This window comes from Enhydra lutris, unplaced genomic scaffold (genome assembly GCF_002288905.1).
Source record: "Enhydra lutris kenyoni isolate GAN:26980312 unplaced genomic scaffold, ASM228890v2 scaffoldscaffold66, whole genome shotgun sequence".
NCBI classification, from domain to species: domain Eukaryota; kingdom Metazoa; phylum Chordata; class Mammalia; order Carnivora; family Mustelidae; genus Enhydra; species Enhydra lutris.
The window spans coordinates 1,345,429-1,353,636 of NW_019154150.1; positions in this window are offsets into that span (position 1 = coordinate 1,345,429).

Below are 8,208 nucleotides of genomic sequence, written 5' to 3' on the forward strand. Positions count from 1 at the left end.
TGAACATAAATGACGCTAAGAGCACATTCTTGTACCTGAGAACATGTTTTGTGATTCTCGGGTTTACATAAATGGTATCATCTTTGGCGTCTTGTTCTGCGATTTTTTTTTTTTTTTCTTAACTAGGTTATCAGCTGTACTAGGTATTGCCAAATTGCTCTCCAAATTTTCACTTATTTCAGGGGCACACGAATCCCACCTTTTGGCAATACTTAGCTTGCTTACTAGAGTAGTGAAGCATCTCCTATCCTTTGTTTTTAATTTTTTTTTTTTTAATTTTTTTCCTGTCCTTTGCTTTTAAAGAACAAATCTGAGGGACACAAAGGGCTACCTTCACCTGCCATTCAGTGTAGCCAGGTCAGGCCAAGGCCCCAGCTGTTTCTCTTGGCAGGTGGGACAGCCCTAAACTGTGGGTGTCTGGCCCTTTGGTGGGCTTCCAGATGGCAGCCCCCCTTGCCCCACTCTGCCAGGCTTAGGTCCAGGCCTTAGGGGATTCTTCCATCCTCTGTAGCCTTAGAAGTGGCAGAGGGTCCTCAGTACTCCAGGTCCTAATAGGTATCTTCACCCATGCCCACCCCGCTCCCCCCTATCCCCCCCCCCAGCCCCACTCCTGTCGGCATCCATCTAGATCCATCTCCTAGTGCAAAGCCCTTGTTCTTAAAGCCCAATGTACCAGAAGCCAAACAGACTCAGGCAAGGGAGGGGCTTGGCCAAGGACACAACCCATAGGCATTAATTAAGTCCAGGACAAATCTAAAGGGTTCCTAGCCTGGGCGGAGTATTTAAGCTTAAAGTCTGTTTGCTACTGGGAACACCCAGAGGGTAGATTGGTGGTGGGAACCAGAGAGTAATGGGTGGCCTCGGACTCCTAGATCCAGATCCCCCACCTGGGTCTGAACACCCTCCCTCCCTTTCCTCAGCCAGAGCAAGAAACAAGCGGTGGGAAGGGTGGAAGATCATTCCTTGGGGAAAGGAGCTTTGGCTCAGGCTGTATGAGAGGGTCCCCAGTACAAGACCAAGTACAAAGAACCCAGTACAAAGGACCAAGTCCTTTGGCACCTCGGAGACTTGGTTTGCCCATCTGTGAATCAGGAGAGTGGGTACTCACAGTTGAACTCCTGGGAGCCCAGAGAAACAGATGCTCGTTGTGGGGAGACTGGAACCTACCTACCTCTAGGCTAGTGCCCCTCGTGTGGAGATAAATGAGGATCTCCCTCTTGTGTCCAGGACTCCAGGGAGGAGAGGCATCCTGCAGACTTCCGAGGCAGCACTCCCCTGGGCCACAGAAGCTGGAGGACTATTTGCAGGAGCTAGGGGTATCAGTGAAAGGGATTGGACAATCAAGCTGAACAACACAAAAAGTTTCAAGGGCAGTCCGGCTGGGGCAGGGCCCCAATGCCACACTCCTGGCATCCTGGCAGAAGAAAGACAGGACGTAGGAGTGGCAAGGTTAAGTGGGCAAGAAAAGGGGCATCTGGAATCTTGTATCTGCAGGCTATGCTGCGTAAGGCCCAGGAGTCCAAATGAAAATCCTCTGTGGAGAGGTTGTTACCCTGGTGCAGGCCCACAGTACTGGCAGGCTGGGTCTTAGCTTTCACCACTTTATAGCTTCCTTTGGCTTCGTTTCTTTCCATCAGGACACCACCATTTGGGGCTTCATGTCTTGGAAGGCAGCCAGAAGGACCCTCATAGAAGATGAAGTTGAATGATCTCGAAAGGTGGGGAGCTGCGGCCCAAACTGAGCTCACATGGGATTTTGTTTGGCTGATGTAGTATTTGTTTTCGATTGTGATAAAATACACATGACATAAAATTTGCCATCTTACCCATTTTTAAGTACACGGTTCTGTAGCATTCCGTGTACTCACATTGTTGTGTAGCCAATCTTTAGGATGTTTTCATCTTGCAAAACTAAAATTCTGTCCCCAGGGGCGCCTGGGTGGCTCAGTGGGTTAAAGCTTCTGCCTTCAGCTCAGGTCATGATCTCAGGGTCCTGGGAGCAAGTCCCACATCAGGCTCTCTGCTCAGCAGGGAGCCTGCTTCCTCCTCTCGCTGCCTGCCTCTGTGCCTACTTGTGATCTGTCTCTGTCAAAGAAATAAATAAAATCTTTAAGAAAAAATAAAATAAAATAAAATTCTGTCCCCATTAAACAAATCCCATTTCTGTCTACCTCCAATCCCTGTAAATGGGATCATACAGTATTTGTCTTTTTGTGGCTGGTTTATTGCATTTAGCAACACGTCCTCAAGCTTCGTCCATGTTATAGCATGTGTCAGACTTTCTTCCCTTTTTAAGACTAGATGATCCTCCATCATATGGATATGCCACACTTTGTTTATCCATTCGCCTGTCGATGGATATGTGTGGTGCTTCCACCTCTCGGCTACTGTGAATAATGCTGGGTGGACAAATCTCTTTGAGTTGATACTTTTAATTCTTTCAGGCATATGCCCAAAAGTAAAATTCCTGGGTGATATCATTCTCTGTTTAATTTATTTTTTTAAAGATTTTAGGGGCACCTGGGTGGCTCAGTGGGTTAAAGCCTCTGCCTTCGGCTCAGGTCATGATCCCAGGGATCTGGGATCTAGTCCCGCATCGGGCTCTCTGCTCAGCAGGGAGCCTGCTTCCCTTCCTCTCTCTTTCTGCCTGCCTCTCTGCCTACTTGTGATCTCTGTCAAATAAATTTAGAAAAAAAAAAAAAAGATTTTTATTTATTACTTATTTGACAGAGATCAAGAGTAGGCAGAGAGAAAGGAAGGGAAGCAGGCCTCCTGCTGAGCAGAGAGCCCAATGCAGGGCTTGATCCCAGGGTCCTGGGATCATGACCTGAGTGGAAGGCAGAGGTTTTAACCCACTGAGCTACCACCACCTCCATACAGTTTCTCCAGCAGCTGCACCATCTCACATTCCCACTGGCAGTATACAGGCTTCTAATTCCTCCACATTCTTGCCACCACTTGTTGCTTTTTTTTAATAGTGATTGTCCTGATGGTTGTGAGGTGGAGTACTTCTTGTTTTAAGCCCACATTTTACAAGTGGGAGGTTTCACCAGAAAAAGCATATGGTTTCTCTATAAAAAAAATTCTCAAGAAGTGCTTCTGATGACTGAGCCCCATGTGGGACCACCAGCAGGCAGAGGCACCCTGGATGGCCCCTGGATGGCCCAAGCCACTCCCTGCCTCTGGAGGGGAAAGTAGATGCATTTTCAGAAGGTGCTTCTGACATGGTCTGAGAAACGGGAAGCAGTCAGCAGAACTGGTTGTCACTGCCCCTCTTCAGGTGGGGTCTGTGTCCTCCAGTTGGCCAGACTGCCCTGTCTGGCATGTGCCTATGCACCTCTGTGTTTGAGATAGTCTCATTCCTCCTCACCCTTCCACACATGCCTGTTTTATAACAGGGAACTGCGACGGTTTTGTAGTGTGTCAACTTGACTAGGCTGATCTACATTTCCCATGACACCCTTATTCATACGTTTCCTGTAGGGTGGGCCACATTTGCCAGATTTGGGAGGAAGTCACTATTTTGGTTGCTGATCAGGTGATTTACCTCCTCAGTATGAAGCCGCACTGATTACGGACTTACCCTAGATTCTCTCTCAGTTTTGCTGACTCAGGTGTGTGCATGGTTAAGTCTCCAACAAAGGGTCTCAGCTTCTGCAGGATACCCTCAACACCAAGGTCAGAGGCAACAAGAACCAACCCAAGTTTCAGTCTGTCCTAGGGCTCCAGCTTGTGCCGTTTCGGCCTGCTTGTGATCTTCCCGTCCTGTCTGGGCACTCACTGCAGGCTCCAGCATCGGTCAGAGAAATTCAGCCGTATGGAATCTGGTTCCTCAGCCCTGCGATCAATCCAATGTTTAGGAGCGTGTGTCCCTAATACCCTCTGGGTCTGCTTCTCCACTGAACTCTTAGAGGGGAGCCCGAAGCCCTGCTCACACTTCCTGCCTCCTGCCCGCTCAGTCTGCTTGTCACATTCACCATTCCCCAGACTTGGGAGTTTTTGCCACACTGGGGGCCTATGCTAGTGCTCCAGCCTGGACTGTCCCCAGGCCACAGCCGCTGGCTTATCCATCCTCAAGAACAGGAAGCAAGTCTGATTGGTCCCCGTCCCTGCCTCTGTTCAGCCAGTGTGCCCTGAAGGAGTGACTGTGGACTAGGCGACACACGAGATCTCATGCAAGGATCAGTGCACACATTTGCAGGTGTGAGTGGCCCTAGTAGAGGCCCCAGGTGTGAGTGGCCCTAGTAGAGGCCCCAGGGCCTCTTTGCTGCCTCTTTTGACAAATGGAGCTCCCTGAATGGCCAAAGGGCCCTCTGGGTATATCAACCAAGGTTCTAGTCCTGGGACAGAGGGATGGCAGCACCCCTTGTGCTGAGCCCTCGAGACCCCTCCCCCATCACGTTCTATGCTCGGGGCTAAGCCTGGACCTGGCAGAGGGACAGGTTCAGCTGGGTTAGTCTACAAGAGTCCATGGAGACTCCATCATATGGGTCACGCAGGCTTGCAGAGCCTGAAAAGGGGCCTTTCCAGTGTCTTCAGGGCTGTCCTGGGGCCAGGGAGAAGTCAGATCTAGGGACCCAGGAGGTAGATTAGGCCGATCCCAGCCCCGTGAGAGGAGGGAGGCAAGGGCACAGGAGGAGAGTGTGCTACACTGGGGCTGGGGTGAGGGGTACCTAGAGACCCTGACTGGAGGCAGTGTGTTCCTACCCTCTTGGTTAGCTGATGGATGAGTAAAAGAAATCTTTCTTGGCTCGATTTATAGATAAGGAAGTGGAGGAATGGGGACAATAATCTTGCCCAAACCAAAAGACATGGTGGACCAGACCCCTGGATTGCTGACTTGCAGCCTCCAGAGACCAGGTCCCATCCAACGCCCCTCCTCTCCTGATCAAGGGGTGCAGAGAGGAGCCTAGGCTGAGGCCACTGCTGGGCCCCTATTGTACAGAGAAGCAAATACACGTGTTTCTTTGCTTCCTCCCGGCACCAGAGTCTGCTGCCCCAGGAAGCACTCCTCCAGAGCCTCGCGGTGTCCTGTGCCCCCAGCATTCACCTGGAATTGAAGCTCCTCAGTGAGGTCTGAGACATAAGAGGTCAACAGCAGGTCCTGGGCTCCCCGGCCCTGTGCCAGAGCTGAGTGTGGGGTCAAGGCAGAAAATAACAGCCTTCCCAGTCTCAGCACCAAACCTTTAAGACCAGCTTTTGAAACCCCTCCTCACTGGGGCTGTCACAAGGCTGAGATGTGGCCCACGCAGCCTTCCTCAGAGTGCCTGGCACACGCCGAGGGTTTACGTGGGGCAGGACATGGCCATCCTTTCTTCAACTTGGGGTGCAGGTCAGTGACGTGAGCCCCATGCAGAGGTGCAGCTCTACCGAAGGGTCTAGTGAGCACCCTGAGAAGAGAGGAGGGGAGGGGTGGGTGGGTAAACAGTGGGACACTGGGAAAGTCCTTTCAGAAGAAGAACAATTTAAAGGAATGACAGGGTCCAGGATGTGAGCACAGGAGGGTAAAGTGAGTCAAAGGAGTGAGAGACTAGACTGCAAGTGACAACCAATTCACGTGAGCCAACGTAAAAAGCAATGTATCAGCTCACGTGGCAATCAAGTTGAAACTATTTTCAGGCATAGCTAGATCCAGAGGCTCTGTTCATGTTCTCAGGTGTCTGTCTGTCCATTTCGTGGGTCCAGCTTTCTGTCCTGGCTCCTTTTTCAGGTGGGCTTTCCCTGTGTATTGACAAAGATGGCTACTGGCAACTCTGGACCCCTGTCCCTACCTGGGGGAAAGAGCACCTCTTTCCTAGAAGCTCCAGGAAGAGTCCCAGGATTGACTATGATTGAACTCACTGGGGTCAAGAACCATTTCTGACCCAGAGGTTGTGGCACAGTGAACAACTGAACACTCAGTGGCCGGGTCTTCAGTCACATAAACCTCCCTGGGACTAGACAGTCAAATCCCCAGAGCCAGGTGGCCTGAGAGTAGGGTGGCTCGGGTCCCCAGAAAAATATGACAGTGTTCTTCATTAACAGAAGAGAGAGACCTGCCCCACGGGGAGCTGGTCCACAGGTGCTCCCATGCTCCTGGAAAAGGCAGGTCTCAGGATAGAGAAGACAGCAAGCCAGGGGCCCAAGTGTGCACGGGATGGAGACAGAAGACAGGAGAGTGGTGGGGGCAGCAGCATCAAAGTGGGAGGCCACTGGGAGAACCAGATGATACGAGCAACAAAGGGTGGATTTGGGTGGGAAATAGGGAAAGGCAGTGTGGAATACGAAGGCCCTGAAGGACACTTTGGGGTCGTGGAGCTCATGAGATGTCCGCAAAGGACGGATGGTCGGCAGTGGGGGCCTCTGGTTAGGAGGGCTCAGAGGAAGGGGGGGTGCCCAGTGTGATCATTGCACAGAAAGTGCAGGGTCCATGTGCCTGGGGTCCCCGTAGCAGCCCTTCTGAACCCTGTTGGAACCTGAGTCACCAGGGAGCTGAGCAAAAAGCCAAGGTCTGGGTCCGGGCCTCAGCACTCTGACTTAGACCATTGGGGTGAGCCTACGTGGCATCTGGGCTTGGGTTTCCAATTTAGGGAAAGGGGGTGGAATCTGAGGGATCACGTTCAGCTGGTCAGGAGCACCATCCCCTCTAATCCTGGGTAGGCCTCGGCCTCTCCTGACTTCTAGCTGCTGATGTCCTATTAGCTGGCCCTGCATACAGGAGCTGGGCTGGCACAATGGCCCTGCAGCATGGCACTGGGCATCCCCCCAACCCCGCACACTGCCAGTAGCTGAAACTGGTACTGATCCCTGGACTGGCAGGGTGGGTGCAGCGGTCAGGCCTGACCCACCATGGTCCTGCTGTCTACAACCTAGATCTCCTGCCTGCCCCCTGGATGCCCACAGTTGCCCAGAACCAGAATAGTCGAAGCCAAGGCTAGCATCCCATTTCTTCCTTGGCCCTAATGACAGGGCCCCCTAACTGCCATCAGTCACAGGTCTCCATACTTGGGAGGTGGGGAGGTGGTTCTTCTTGTTCTCAAACCTTCTGCCTAGACAACAATGATGGGCAGAGGAACTTGGCTTCCTTCTTCTCCACTGGCAGGGAAGCTTGGGCGGGGCAGGCACCTCTGCTGGTTGTGCCCACCATCGTGTCCTCCCTCACAGCCCAGGCCAGGACAAGGCAGGGGAGACTCATGCTGGCACTGGGCCCTGCAGTTCCCAGAGGCAGGAGGCAATGGGCAGCAGGGAGACCCAGCCAAGACTTCAAAAAACTAAAAGAGCATGTGGAGTGACCACTTGCCCCAAGGGTCTGCAGGGTGGTAGGTGGCTGAAGGGTTTGCCCTGTGACCTCACGCTGGGGCAGGATAGTGACTGCCGGGCCTGGGTCAGGGATACGGGCAGGCCAGAGGGGCTTCTCCAGTGATGCTCCCTCCCCTCCCCTAGTGCCCTTCCCCCACCACCTGTAGTCTCTAAGAGAGATCATCTCCCATCTGTCACTGACCCCTAGCCCAGGCTTACCTAGCTTGGTACATGTACATACCCACTGTTCTAGAACATTCCCTAGCTTCCCACTGCCCCAGAGCCTTCCTTTTATAGGGCTGTCTTCATAGGAAGATCCATCAAAGGCTCACTTGCTCTTAAGTACAACTGTCACATATACTGGACGCCAGGGTGTCTCAGGGCAGAGGATCATTCTTCCCAACTTGTCCAATAACCCTCTGGTCCCGTGTGCACTTCAGATCAGCCAACAAGCAGAGGATCAATGCCTTGCTCAGGCCACACCTCGGGCTGTGCTCAGTGAGCCAAAGCCCAAGGCCTCTACATTTCCAATATCGTTGTCGCATCAACACAAAGTCTCAGTGAATCCCGAATAACTAACCTCTGCAAAGGCCCAGCCTGGTGTGACCTTGTACGTGCTGAGGGGCCCTGCTCAACAAACTCCGAAAAAAGCCAGGGCTGCGCCCCCACCCCACCGCCACCCCCACCAGCGATCTCCAACATCTTTCCACCTCTGCTCACAGAGGGAGAGATCGGTTGGTCCCTCGAGGGTTCCTCCGGGATCAGCCAACCGCCCCCTCCCCCGCAGTTACCACTCCCGCGCGGGGAACTCCAAGCTCCAGGCCTACCTCGCTAACATCCGGGGTCCCCTGGACCCTTGGGACCCCATCCAACCCAAGCCGCGCGCCGACCGCGCCCAGCCCTACTCCACTCGGAAGAAAACGAGAGCGG